This window comes from Macaca fascicularis, chromosome 13 (genome assembly GCF_037993035.2).
Source record: "Macaca fascicularis isolate 582-1 chromosome 13, T2T-MFA8v1.1".
Lineage (NCBI taxonomy): Eukaryota > Metazoa > Chordata > Mammalia > Primates > Cercopithecidae > Macaca > Macaca fascicularis.
Genome location: NC_088387.1, coordinates 113,715,561 through 113,730,544, shown reverse-complemented (window position 1 = coordinate 113,730,544; position 14,984 = coordinate 113,715,561). Strand labels below are relative to the sequence as shown.

The 14,984-nt window shown below is 39.4% G+C and overlaps 1 long non-coding RNA gene across 1 annotated transcript; it reads right to left on the bottom strand.

The window, feature by feature from the left end:
* Positions 1-10,151: 10,151 nt before the first annotated feature.
* LOC123568434 (uncharacterized) lies at positions 10,152-14,724 on the bottom strand. Its single transcript, XR_010580593.2, has 3 exons — positions 11,817-14,724; positions 10,916-11,072; positions 10,152-10,243 (listed from the first exon to the last, which is right to left on the bottom strand). It is a non-coding gene; the product is annotated as an uncharacterized lncRNA (long non-coding RNA).
* Between the last annotated feature and the right edge of the window lie 260 nt (positions 14,725-14,984).

The following is a 14,984-nucleotide window of genomic DNA, read 5'->3' as shown; positions in this document are numbered from 1 at the left end:
TTGCAATATAAGAAGCGTATATTTAATTTTTAAAAAAGAAAATTCTGTTAGGAGAATATAGCACTGAATAACTGTCAGCACTCCCCAGGGATTTGGAAATGAATAACATAGACCCTCTCTCTTTTTTCTAAAGAAATGTAGTAATTACGTTGCTGCTAAATGCAAACTATTCGATATACTATCTGGCCACTGAAATTCAACCAGGAGACGCTAAAAGTCACCTGCTCCCTTTTGGAAGGTCTATTACATTTCTACCTCTATAATGAGCAGACGTGTAAATGTAAAAGAATAAACAGTGTTGAGGCCGCAGTTATGTGAAGCTCCTCATCCAAGCTCTTCAGGTAAGCAAATTACAGAAATCATTTTCCATCCAAGGGTTGAGGCTAATGCAATAAGCCCAAATCAAATACGACATGGAGAAATCACATATGCTGATGCTAGATAAACAAACTAAGCAAACTTTAACCTACCAAAGAACAAAGGGGTAAAATGCTATTGAAGGAAGGTTATGTCATTTCTGTGTTAAATATTGGATAAGGTACTCACAAGCAGTTCTTTACACAAGAACACAGACTCACTTTTGCATATGATGCTATTCACATTGAAACATTTAAAATGATGTTGATACTTAATATATCTCTGTAGTTTGTGTAATTACATTAAACTGTTGTACTTTCTAATTATGCTATTTTTAATTTTGATGCAATAATCATGTCAGTCAACCCAAAGATCCTAACTCAATTAACTGTATGTAGAGATTAATCCTGAAAATTTTATCATTAAGATTTTGACATATTTAGCACCACCTGATGGTACAAAAGAGAGATGGGAATGGGCTTTAATATTTGAACCACAGAAAGGGAAATTTTGTCTTATTATACTAATGTATATGTTTTAAAACACTAAATATTTTGAGAATTTTAGGATGGGACATCAATTTGGAAATAGAAAGTTTTAAAGAGATTTTCATGTAAATCCATCAAAATTATATTTGTATAGAAAAAATACAACTGAGAATAAGAATTCACAAATCACATCATTATTTCTTCATATCAAAACATTTTATTTAATAATCTAAGTTATAAAGAATAACCCATATAAGATTATGTATTTAACAAAAACCCTTGAAATGCCAAAAAAAATATGCCAATAGAGAATACCAAATATCACACATGTTGCAACACGACACTTCCCAAAATTTGGACTCTTCTATATTTAAAATACAAAGACTTAAAATATGATGGAGAATTCCAGTTTTACTATGAAACAGAAAAAGCTATTTTAACCCTCTTGCAAAACCAATCAGCAAGTTGTGACAAAACTCATAGGCCTAGGCAACCCAAAATATAACATATGAGGAAGAGAAGTTGAGTCTACACTCAAACAGGAGACAGGAGAGAGGGTTCGAGGGCTACAGACTTTAGACAAGGGTTAGAGGGCAAAGGCTCCAAAGGAAGCGGCATACTCATAGAAGCAAATGAACTTCCCTTGCTGGGGACAGCAGGGAGAGGTGGGGAGTGGGTGGCTTCTATGGAAGCAGAAAAGGAAAGCAAGACATGGTGGGCTAGATGGGAAATCTATCAGACACACCATATATGCAGGAAGCAGACTGTCAGTGAGGCAGGAGGCAGAAGAGATCGTATTATGGGCAGGGCTGCATCTACACATTTCAGATGACTTTCAAAGTAAGGCTGGAAAGAATGCCCTCAAACAGGCCATGTCCTGTGAAGAATTCCTGCTAACATGTTCATGGCCCTCCCCTCCAGTGTGTAACTCTGCAATTAACTGGGCCAGAAATAATTTGCTTCATTCAAATATAATTATAAGAAAAAAAAAAAAAACCGCCAGCACCCAGATCAATTAAAAGAAAAAATACTGCAGGAAAAGAAGGAAATCTTGCATAAATGAAAGACAAACATCAACTAGAAAAATGTTACTATGGAGAAGCTCACAAGTGTGATCTATAGCATATCACCATGTGTTTAAAAGAATTAAGCAAATCACCTTGACAGAATATGATCTCAAAGTAGCTGCAAGAACTCAGGGAAACTATATTTCACCAACAACAGGTGATAAAACAAGTTGGTAGTACTCAGAAAAGATTTGGAAGAGAAATTAAAACCATCACAGAAACAAAAGCCACACTGACAGCAGTTTTGAGGAATAGAGAAACTGGTAACCTAGCAAGACTTAGTAATCAAAAGACTGAGAAATCCAATCAATGAAAAGAAAGTTAAAATAAGCAAAGGCTTAAAAGAGCCAGAGAGAAAATGAAAGCTATCCAACATATGCCTAATTGGTATCTCCAAGATGAAACAGTTAAAATATGTTTATATTTGTATATATCTAAATAGATACATTAAGAAAACTTTTCAAAAATAAAATGTTTTAATCTACAGAATCAAAAAACATATCCCAGAGAAAACTGAGAGTCAAAAAATATTTTAAGAAATTGAAAACTAAGTATATTCTATAAAGTAATAAAACAGAACATTAAAACAAATACAAACTTTGAAAACTGTTGAAAGAAATACACAGATAAGAAAATATTAGGCCACAAAGAAAACCTCAATTAATTCCTCAAATTAGAAATAATAAAATGCCCTGATCACAATGAACAAAGTTAGAAATTAGTAATAAAACTAAAACATAAAACTAACAAATTCCTGCCACTTGGAAACGTAAAGGCTTTTTCTCAATTCATACTTAAATAAGAAATCAAAACTGGAATTTGTCATAATTAGAAAATAGCAAAAATTAAAATGCTATTCAGTAGAACCAATGGGTTACAGCTACAGTGGAACTCAGAGAAACACCCATAACCCCAAATACATATATTAATAAACAGAAAAAACTAAAAATATTTGAACAGATCATCCAAAGGAAAATAATAGAAAATAGATCAAGTCAAGTCAAGAATAACAGAAGAAATGAATTAGTAAGCATTAAATGTGAAATTAATTAGGAAACTAAAAACTGATAATAATGATAAATCCAAGAGCTATAAATAAGTGAATACATAAAGATATAAGTTAATTATTTTCTAACTTAATTTTAACAAATAAAAAATACACAAACACTGCAAGACATGATAAAGGGAGAAATTTTAGGATTCATAAGAGACCACTTTACTGAATTCTCTGTAACTCTAAGAATCTGAGTAGGGGAAATTATTTTCTAGAAAAGATAAATCACCAAAACTTTCATCAAAAAATTTAGGAATTCTAAGTAGACCAATTACTCTAGAAGAAATAGAATTGTGTAAGTGCTAATTCCTCCCCTAGAGCAGTGAGTTGAGATAGCTTGACAGGAGAATTCTATCAAACCTTTAAAAAACAGAAGTCTCCAGCATTCTTTCGAACTCTTCTAGATGGTAAAAAAATAAAAAAGACTCTTATTTTTTTTTTTTTTTTTCTTTTGAGACAGGGTCCTGCTCTGCCGCCCAGGCTGGAGTGCAGCGGCGCAATCATGGCTCACTGCAACCTCCACTTCCCAGGTTCAAGTGATTCTCGTGCCTCAGCCTCCCAAGTAGCTGGGATTACAGGCGCCCGCCACCACACCTGGCTAATATTTTTTCTTTTTTTTTGAGACAGGGTCTTGCTCTGCCGCCCAGGCTGGACTGCAGTGGCGCGATCACGGCTCACTGCAGCAGCCTCCACCTTCCAGGCTTAAGCAATACCCTGACCTCAGCCTCCCAAGCAGCTGGGACTGCAGGAACATGTCACCACCGCAGCTAATTTTTTGGATGTTTTGTAGATATGAGATCTCACTGTGTTGCTCAGGCTGGTCTTGAACTCCTGAGCTCAAGTGATCCACCTCAGCTTCACAAAGTGCCGGGATTACACATGAGCCACCGTGCCCAGCCTCCATTCTTTTTAAAGCCAGCATTATATTGATGAACAACAACAAAGAGGACCCAAAACAAGAAAATCTCATTTTAGAAGAACAATGAAAAATCCTTAACAAAAATATTAAAAGAACAATATATGACAACCAAGCAATATAAATTTCAGAATATAAGAATTATTAAATATCACTGAATCTATTAATATAAATCATTATATCAAAAGAAAAATCAAAAGATCATCTCCATATGTGATGGAAAAGGCATTTTACATAAGTCAATATCCATTTCTATTAATTATTCTTAAATATGGTAATAGGTAGATGATTCCTCAACTTGATATAAAAATATAACATTTATTTTAAAATGCCAATTAAATATGTGTTTGTGTATATTTAGTTTGTGTGGGTGTGTGTTATCTGAAAGTCAGACTGTCTAACAGAGGAAAGCTAGAAGCTTCCAATTTAGTCAAGAAAAAGATAAGAAAGCTCATGATCACAACTACTGACTCTGTTTCACAGATATTTGGTCATCCAGCTAATAAGAAAAATACATATGAAGTATAAAACTTGGAAAAAGGAATTCAGATTATATGACTTTTAGCTTGGAAAATAAAAGGAAATCATTGAAAAACTATCAGAAACAGTAAATAATTTAGTAAGATAGCTGTATGCAAATTTTATATAAAGAAATCAATCACTTTTCCAACTCATGATCAGATTGATGAAATTCAATATGCTGCTGTAGACCAAGTTCATATTGAACTTCAGCATATAATTTAAAGTGAAAATAGCAAAGCACTTAAGTATTTACACATAGTAAATTTCTGGCTGGGAGCGGTGGTTCACGCCTGTTATCCCAGCACTTTGGGAGGCCAAGGCGGGCGGATCACTTGAGTTCTGGAGTTCAAGACCAGTCTGGCCAACATGGTGAAACCCCATCTCTACTAAAAATACAGAAAATTAGCTGGGCATGGTGGCGGGTGCCTGTGGTCCCAGCTTACTCGGGAGGCTGAGGCAGGAGAATAATTTCAACCCAGGAGGTAGAGGTTGCAGTGAGCCGAGATCATACCAATGCACTCCAACCTGGGTGACAGAGTGAGACTCAGTTTCAAATAAACAAATACATTTGTGCCCTCCCCAGCAAAAAATAAAAAATAACCTATGTAGACACATAAGCTTACATATGCATAAAATATCTATAGAAGGAAGCTCTCACACCGGTTGCCTCTAAGGAAGGGAATCGGATATGGAAGGGAGGCCGGCTTTTCACTGTACTCTCTTTATACTTTTGAGTGTTGTATCATATGTATATAAGAACGGTCCAAAATATAAATAAAATATATTTTGACCAATATGAAGGAAATATATATTTACTGGCAGTGTTTCTCATTCCATAGTTAGTTCTCAAGGATTCTTATCTTTGGAGCCTTAAAATATTCCTAAAAATTCTGGGTCTCAAAATTCCTATCTTGGAAACTGTTGAGAAAAACAATACCTATTCTAATCATGATTCTCTTATAACATTTAAAGTTGTTTTAAATTAAAAGCTTAGCCTTATATCTTTTTATGTTGCTTTTAACCACAGAGCATCTTAGCATCATTATAGTGTGACTGTGTTATCCATTTTGTGGCATTTCACCTTCCTCAGAATGGAGGGAGGGAGGCAGTGGGTCAAAACAATGTGAGTCTGCATGGGACCTGCCACCCAGGTCACCAGGACGCAAGCCTCAGTGCTGGCACCGACAAGCTGGTGACCCTGAGCAAACTCTTAACCAAAGTCCCCATCTGTAAAATAAGGATGATCATAGCCTCCCTCTCAAAAGGCCATTGTGAGGACACTGAGTGAACTCACTCTAACAGAACACTGCACAAGTTACTAGCCCGTGGCAAATGGTGTAGACGTGCAGCTAGGATGGTTTTTCAGAGTTGGGGTCTCAGCTCAGTTCTTTTGGAAAGTGGTGTGCCCTCTTAGATGGCCCTGCTGAGGACGATAAGCCCACGCCACTTGACTCTTTCAGTCCTAATTCCCCGTTTGTGGTTTCTTTGTGTGGGTAGGTGAGAAGTCTGAAAAGCAAGAAACGCGTGCCCTACTTCTGAGTGTGGCACAAAGGGTACCCGCAGTTTGTGGGCTCCTCCTATTTTAAAATGTTCATTCTCAAAAACGAAAACCACTGCTTTCTTCCGTTGGGTCAGCGAGGCAGTGGATCACTTAGCAAAATTATTTTTCACTTTAGAAGAATCATGCTGATTTGTGTACAAAGAAAAATAGGCTTTGACAATGCAGAGTAAACTTTACTAGAGATTGTAAAAAGGTCATCCTTATATCCACAATAGCCATTAAATTACAAACTACAATTACATTTTCTTCTACTACTAATTGTTTAGTGTTAAAAAGGGATCAAGGACATAAAAATTTAAGAGTTAACTGATTCTTCCTCAAACACGAACTTAGCCTCTGTTCTGTGCCAGGCAATAGTGCTAACTATTGAGTCTGGAAAACAATACCAGAGTTTATTCTTTTGAGCAGTTCAGCCTAGTGCCTCCTCTAATGTGCCACGATAATCAATGTTTTAAGATATCAATTAAAGAAGGTTTAATTTTGTATCATATTTACATTTTGGAAAACATACCTTACTCAGATATTGTCTTTACAAAACCTGGTTTCTATCTGCATAGCTGAAACACCCTTTTCTCCTTTTTGCCTAAAGAACAAACCACTCAAAAGTAGGTCAAATATCTTCTCCTTCAGAAATGTGTCCCAATACCCCTCCATGCCCCCATCAACTCCACTAGGTTGGTTGGTACAGGGCCTAGGCTCTCTGGGGTATCCTTGCCATAGCCCTGAACATGCTCTGTTACCAGAGTCTCTCTTTCCTGAGAAGCCCCAGGCCCTTGAGGGTATAGATTCCATTGTCCTCATCACTATATTCTCAGCACCAATTACAATGCCTGGACTACAAAAGGTACTTCATAAACGGTTGATGAAGGAATGAATGAGCAGTTCCAGAAACATTCTGGCTCGCCCTTTACCCGCCTGGCTCAACCTCAGTTTCCCCCTGGGATTTCTATGGCACGGCCACTGTCTTAGCTAAAATCCACTGAGCACTGCCCACAGGTAATATAGCCTACCAGCACCTATATGCAAATCTAGAACATATTGACAATCGGTAGGCCATCTTTAGGCCATATCACTCTCTAATAGATTCACATCATGATCTATAATTTGAGTAGAAACAGAACATTTGGAATTCAGTGAAAATCATTTGTTTTGGGGCAAAAAGGATAAAAATATCCAAGAATACCCAAATCGATAATAATAGCATGCAGATGCTCTTTGTCATGAACTTTACTGTCAGCGCACTGTTAGGAATTCCCTTCCGTCCTTGAAAGAATAGACTTCGAATTCAACCTGAAACCCCAAAGTACACAAATGCAAAACCGCATACACAAATGGGTACAAAATCATCACCAAACCAAAAACAGGTAGTAGTTTACAAGATGACAGTCTGTCTCAGTCATTCTAGGCAAAGCCTCTCATGCATGGTTCTCTGAGCCTTTTGCATCTCTTCCCTTCTGTTGGTTTTTGAGCATTTTTCGACTCTCCTGATCATTTCAGTACCAGCAGGAGGGTAGGAGAGGCAAATAGAGATGATATCATAATCCTCTTTCCTTCCCCCTCATGGTATTTATGATAAAAGGCTTGAGGGAAAAGAGAGCTAAATTTAAGAGCTGCAATGAGGGCTTTGAATAACCCTAGGGTTCTGATTATTCATGGCAATGGCTCTCTCCCGTTTTCACAGACATTTGATTCAAATCAACAAGTGCATCCCGAGAATCTATTCTTTCCCAAACAAAGTGCTAGGCATTTTGAGAAAGATATGAGAACCAAAGATTTCAGCTCTGCTCTCAGGAAGTTTTTCACCTCTTGAGCAGTACGAGATTTACATATGTGAAATAACCATGAGCCATTAAGACAGTAAGGACAATCAAAGATCCAAATAAATAGAACAAATACACATATGATGGAAATTCCCAGCATCAGTTGAACTGGCTCTTCTCTCTCATCCCCAGCTATACATTGGCTGATGAGAACTGGCCTAGAATCTTGTCTCCCTCTTTTATAATACATTAACACCAAGAGCAGCAACATACCAAAGTTCAAATATGGTAACAAAAATGAAGACAATGAAAGATTTTTTACTAACAAAGATACCCTGAGACCCTGGCCACCAGGTCACGCCAACAGCGAAAGGAATTACTTGTTTTGGTCTCTAGCTCTGAAGCTTTTCACTCAGGATTCCAACAAACCACTCTCCCTGGTGACCTGAAGACCCAAACAGTCACTATCTCATCCCTGCCCGCTAAAGAACGCTACACAAGAGCACTTGTTCTACAGTGGGGGTCAAAGAGTCAGTGGGAATGCTTTGTTCGAATTTGGAATCTAATTCTGTGATATTTGTAGATTATAATACATTGCAATTTTTTTCATTCTCTTTGCATGTAAATTAATCTGCTGCACTGAAACTACTACTTAAAACAAAGGGGTTTGATTTATAGTCAGTCTCTCCCTCATAAATCACACCTGCAGCGTGGTGCTCAGGGCCCGCCGGGCTGTGCCAGCACTTACCTTTTATAAATGATTTGAGGTGACCTCCCATTGTGAAGAAGCCTGATACAATCCCATTCCCCCTTCCCACATTCGCTTTTCTTTGGCTGGTTATTCCCACAGGGACTTCAGACCCTGTGTTTGCAAGCATGCCAGTTGCGTTCTGTTTTGTTTTATTTTTTACATTAAAGAGTGTGAAAATCAAAATCTATGGCTTTGCCCCCCTGTATTTGGTGTCCATAGAAATACAGCTGTGCCTCTTGTCCCCTCCCTTGTAACCACCATTCCTTTCAGCGTCTCATCTGCGTCACTTTTAGAGTCAGAAGTCTGACCTTTCAAGAGCCTAGAGTGCGAGGGGGCAGCCGGCTTTCTCATTTGGCAGAGGAAGCTGGTTAATAACCACAGGAGTTCCCTATGAAGTGTTCTGTTGGGTCTTAGGGGAGAAAGGCTCAGAGTCCATCATTTCCCGTGCATCTGGCTTCCCTGCCACTTACAGAGACCTACAGGAAGCCAGGCGGAAGGCGTGTCAAGGAAGCAGGGACTCAGGATAGCAGCCATGCATGGAAGAGCTAAAATCAGCCCTCACCAGACCCTTTCCTGATGGAGTAGGCAGTGTCAGGAGAGAAAAGGGTGACAACATGTTCTTAAAGCCCAGGGTAGTGACAGCAGGTCCCTGAGCCCAGATCTGAAAAATTATTTATCTTTTCTGAAGTCTTGAGATGTTAAAGGCTCCTAGCACGATACGCACAGCAGAGCTGGTAGCATCCCCTAGTACACATTTCCCTGTTGTTAATGGCTGTTATAATGGCAATGGTATTGTTACAAGAAAAACTTTAGATACATTAACTCAACAGAGTTTGAGCAAAGAACAATTCTTGAATTGGGCAGCACTTGGAACCAGAAGAGAGGTTCAGAAAGTTGTCTGCTCTGCAAGTGCGCAGGCAGCATGTGTGGACAGAAAACAGAAGTGTGGTACAGAAACCGCCTGACTGATTACAGGCAGCCTTTGCCATATTTGAACGTGGTCTGATCAGTTGGCCGGCTGGGATTCACTGAAGCTCCGCTGCTGTGATTGGCTGAGACTCAGTTACGACACAAAAGCATACTTCAAAGGTGGGCTTTCAGTTAGTTACATACTAAGTTAGGTTGCAATTTGTTACCTGGGGACTCTAGGTATGGAGGCCTCCTCAGGCCAAATTTAGCTTAATTTAACAGTGTCATTATTAACAAAAGTGAGGTGTGCGCAGCTTCACCTTCCTGGTAAAGGGGATGGGAGCCTCTGGTCGGCCTCCACTGGATCACCTCAGGCAAGCCACATGACCTCTGCAGGCATCACTTTATTTTCTAGCGCAGTGAGGCATAGGGGCCATGTTTTATTACTTCTAGCTGTAAAGTTAAATTATTCTGAGATTTATGCAGTCAAGGAAGATTGATGTTTATCAATCTAAGTTTATCAAACTTAGGAAGTGTTTCCTAAGAAAACACTTCCCAAAAAATTCGGTATAAGAACCAGTTAAGTGTTACCTGGTGGGAAACATTTGGGACATACTAGGTTTCCTTATGGCAGGACTTCTCAGAACCTTTTTTGATCTCCTTTTTTTATTGTTTTCTTTATTTTATATGATTATTTAACTTATAAAAAAATACATGCTCCTTATAAACAACACAGAGGTTAATTAATTAAATATTGATAACCTTACCTTTGTTACTCCAGTAGCAGCCTCAGAGGTACACAACACTAGGGTTTGGCATGTCTGCATCTTCCCAAAATCTCAGGTCCACCAGGACTCTCTAGGAGAAGGATGGAGCAAGAAATGCTCCCCAAATTGTTTGACCATCATACCCTTTTTCACATAGTATCTCACAGGTCTATGTCTTGTTCTGGTTTACATACTAGGGGAAATCTTGAAATAAAGCTAAGGATTGCTTCTGATGGAATAAGATTCTTTTACCAAATCTGTAAGAAATCCACACAGGTAAGAGGTCAACAAAAATAACACTATTTAGACCCCAGATCACAGGATCCATTCATTCTTTTTTTTAATTTATGTATTTATTTTGAGACAGAGTATTGCTCTGTTGCCCAAGGTGGAGTGCAGTGGCACAATCTCGGTTCACTGCAACCTCGACCTCCCGGGTCCCAGCGATTCTCCTGACTCAGCCTCCCTAGTAGCTGGGATTACAGGTGTGCATCACCACACCCAGCTAAATTTTGTATATTTTGTCAAGACGTGAGTTTCGCCCTGATGGCCAGGCTGGTCTTGAACTCCTGACCTCAAGTGATCCACCTACCTCAGCCTCCCAAATTGCTGAAATCACAGGTGAGAACCATAGCACCTGACTGATCCATTCATTTTTTAATAAGATTTGGGAGCTAAATCACCGAGATGCTACAAATAGCTTCTCTGAAGGAGGCTCTCAGACCCGGTGTCAGGGTTCCTCCCAATTTGGGCTATCACTTACCCTGTGTGTCCTCAGGTTCTCCAAGCATCAGGGATGGAAGATGGTGGGACTTAAAACCACCCCTGCCACACACACAAAGGCTGGCAGAGGCTGACACTGCGATCATTAGGTTCCCAGCTCCAGCAGCCCCTGGCGCATAGCAGGTCCTTGGCAAGCACTATTGAATTTGTGGAAGAATAAATACAACATTCATTAAGAAAATGAGAAAACAGCTAACAAAAACGTAAGGCCCATCACCTTGCCTGGCCACTGGTCAGAGCCTCTGTTCTCCAGCTTGTAATATTTTACTTAATCAACAACAACAAAAAAAACCTCTGAATTCAGCAGTACTATTCCTGTTTTGCTGAGGGCTCAAGTTTGCATGACTAAAAGTCCAAAATCTTGGTTCTGTAGCCTCTGATTACAAGCCAAGTGATCACACTCCACCATAGTTGCCTCTATCCTTCCTTCCTTCAAGTCCTGCAGTCTAATCCTTAGGGATTGTGGATTGGGCATGACAGAGTACAAGACAGCTGGATGCAGGAAGCACACCTGAGGTCTGGGCAGATTGAAGGGTAACTGTGCGATCTTTAGCCTAAGTGAGCTCTCACGGTTTTCACTCTATCAGCGCCCCCATGGCATTGTCTATTTCATCCTATCTTCTATCCAACCTTCAGTCTATTCTCAAATGAAAGTGATTCCATTATAGTGGCAACCTTGGACATTTTCCAAACATAAATAGCAACATGAACATGTCGTAACCAAAAACACAGGGAAAATATTACTACTACTGTGGGTCTTCCCAGGTCACAGACTGAACTTGATTAAGTACTGAAATACAAAATGTCCACGCTGGCCTCTAAACCATGGATCATTGAGATGCACTATCATTTATTCACTGAACATGTACTACAAGACGTACCTGTGCCCAATCCTGAGTGAGACCCCAGAGATACAAAGGTGAATAGGACAGGTGCACTGTCTTCCCAGTAGTCACAGGCTGGAGAGGAGGCCAAGCCTGCATTCAAACCATCACAGCACAGTGAGTACCTAATAGTGGAGGAATTAAACCCAGGTGTAGACCAAAAAAAAATCAAACAACAACAAAACATTTGCATAAAATCCAGGAAAAAATTGAAAATATTTTTAAAGTGAACCCTAGGAACTGTATTTTAGGCCCAACTATAAAACCTGCTCTGGTTTAGTTTCTGTAGACTTACAAGTTTCCATGGTCCACACCCAAATTTGCACAGAAGAGATTCAATACCTGTGAGGTTCCAGTGGATTTCAAAATGCACTCACCTCTTGGTAGTGAAACAATAGCTTATTCTTTTGAAGAATATCTCATGATATATATGGAGAAGATCCCAAATATCCAAGATTAGAGTGACAGATTAAATATTTGGTTTTGGAGCAGTACAAAGGGTTCTATTCCACATAGAACACAAGCTCTGCATTACAGAATATTGCGTGGTCAATGCAAACCAGGCTAATTTATACAGCAAGATCATTTAACTGAATTAAAAGCATGTTTACACTTTATAATATGATAAGGGGCAGACTCTGGGAGGGACATGCACATTTCACACTAGAAGTAGCAGCCTGCAGAAATTGCAGGCAAGCACATGTTTTAGAAACTTTGTGTAGTAGTGAGTGTTCCCCATTAACCCACGTTCACCTTTGTTTACTGTCCATTTTCATTCTTAGTTGTTTGCTTTGATTCAACCAATTTTTTATGGGTAGAAACATTTAGGCACAAAGTTCTTCTAAAGTAAAACTTTTCTACAAAATTTATAATGACTTGTACGTTTAGCTCACCTGATTTCTCTAATTATTCAAGGATTCTAAAATTCATGTGTATCACGAGAAAATTTTTTATCTTCCCTGGGGGATAAAAAAATTATGTAAAAGAAAGTCTTTCAGTGCAATGATGAGTAAAGGAAAATAAACCAAATCCAAGAACCTATGAATATAAGCCGAAGCCTGTTTTCATAGAACACTTTGCGTTCCATGTTTCCACTAACAATGGAAATGTACCGTTCTAGAATTTCTTACTGTAGGGACAAGAACTAACGCCTGTGTCTAAAACACCAACGAAGAGCCTCAAGGTGGTGGTGGTGGTTTTCCATTAAGAGCCATAGACTTACAGAAACATACAGCGAGAGTTGTAAATGTGTTCAAATCAATTTGCGTTGGGTGGGCCTCACTTTTTAGAGGCAAATAAATAGAAATAATTTTATTCATTGCCTTTAAAGGTAGGAGTGGACAAACAAAATTATTTCAGTAAAAACCACAAGCAATATGCAAGCGTGATGGTGTGCTCTGCGAGGTCTGTTGAGTAAGAGAAGAGGTGGGAAAACAGATGAAAACCCAATGGGAGAAGGGGAAGGGTTCAGATATGCAGAATGGACTGAGAGGATAAAGAAAAAGATGCATCTAAAGACAGAGAGCTAGACGAAACTAATAGAAAATTCTACCATAATGGCCAAGGAAGGCCTCTTTAAAAGGTGAAACTTGATCTGAGTTCTGAATCTTCGGAGGAAATGTTCTCAGCAGAGGACACAGCAAATTCAACAACCCTGCGGCAGGAAGGGGCACGGCCCAGTACAGAACATTAAGGCCAGAGTGACTGGAGCCAGGCAGCCAAAGGGAAACAAAGACGCCAGGGCAGAGAGTTGGACGGCACGGTAGGTAGTTGTTTTAGGACATGAGGACATGTCGTTCTTTTAGGACATGAGGTAGTCCGTTTAAGATTTGAGGCGTGGGGGAATTTCACCTTTTTTATTTATTTATTTATTTTTTTTGAGACAGACTCTCGCTCTATAACCCAGGCTGGAGTGCAGTGGTGTGATCTCAGCTCACTGCAACCTCTGCCTCCTGGGTTCAAGTGATTCTCCTGCCTCAGCCTCCCGAGTAAGCTGGGACCACAGGCACCCGCCACCATGCCTGGCTAACTTTTTGTATTTTTAGTAGAAACGAGGTTTCACCATGCTGGCCAGGCTGGTCTTGAACTCCTGACCTCATGATCCGCCCACCTCAGCCTTCAAAGTGCTGGGATAACAGGCGTGAACCACCACGCTCGGCTCCTCTTCATTATGAATGCAATATAAATCCATTGGGAGATTTTTAATAGAGGGGTGATATGCTGTGATATACATGTGTTAGAAGGTCATTCTGGCTGCTTTGGGGGAAAGGAATTTAGGTGGGAAAGACTGGTTGTAGAAAGACCAACTCAAGATTAAGAGACCATAATGGAAAAGTCCAGGGAATAGCTGGCATTGGCTTGGTCTCGGGTGGTAACATTGGAAATTGTGAGAATGGTGAGACTTGAAAGATACTTTGAAAGTAAAGCCAATAAGGTGTGGTGTTAGATTAGATGGAGGGGTAAAGGAAATGGTTAATCCTCAATGAACCCTGGGTTTTTGGACTAAGAAACTGGGTGGATGGTGATGCCATGAAACAAAATAAGTTTTGAGGGATGAAAGTGGGAATCAACAGAAGAGCTTTGGCCTAGTTAGTTTTGAGATGACTCTAGGACGTCGAAGTGGAGCTGCAGAACAGATAGTGATGTGTGAATGTGACCTCCTTGGCAGGGTCTGGAGGAGGGATACCTTTGTGGCTCATCACCATGCATCCTCTCATTGAATCTGCTAAGCAGTGATATGGTGAGTTTTGTAGAGTAAATAAGCATCCCCATTTTCCAGGGAGAGCACTGAGGCTCAGAGAGATTGAGTTAACTTGACAAAAGCCACGTCAACAAGTAAATCATGCCTCTGAGAATACAACCTCCATCTCCAAGTCTAGTGCGCTTTCTAGTACACCACAAAGAAAACCACAAAGAATGTAGCAAGAGAGTGGCTAAGAATAATCTGAAATTAGCATATCAGAAATTTCTGTTTTGATTACTTATCCATTAATTTAAAGTTTGGGCACTAAAATCAATTATGATCATTGTTTTTTTATATTACTTTTATACTTTAAGTTCTGGAGTACATGTGCAGAATGTGCAGGCTTGTTACATAGGTATACATGTGCCATGGTGGTTTGCTGCACCCATCAACCCGTCATTTACATTAGGTGTTTCTCCTAA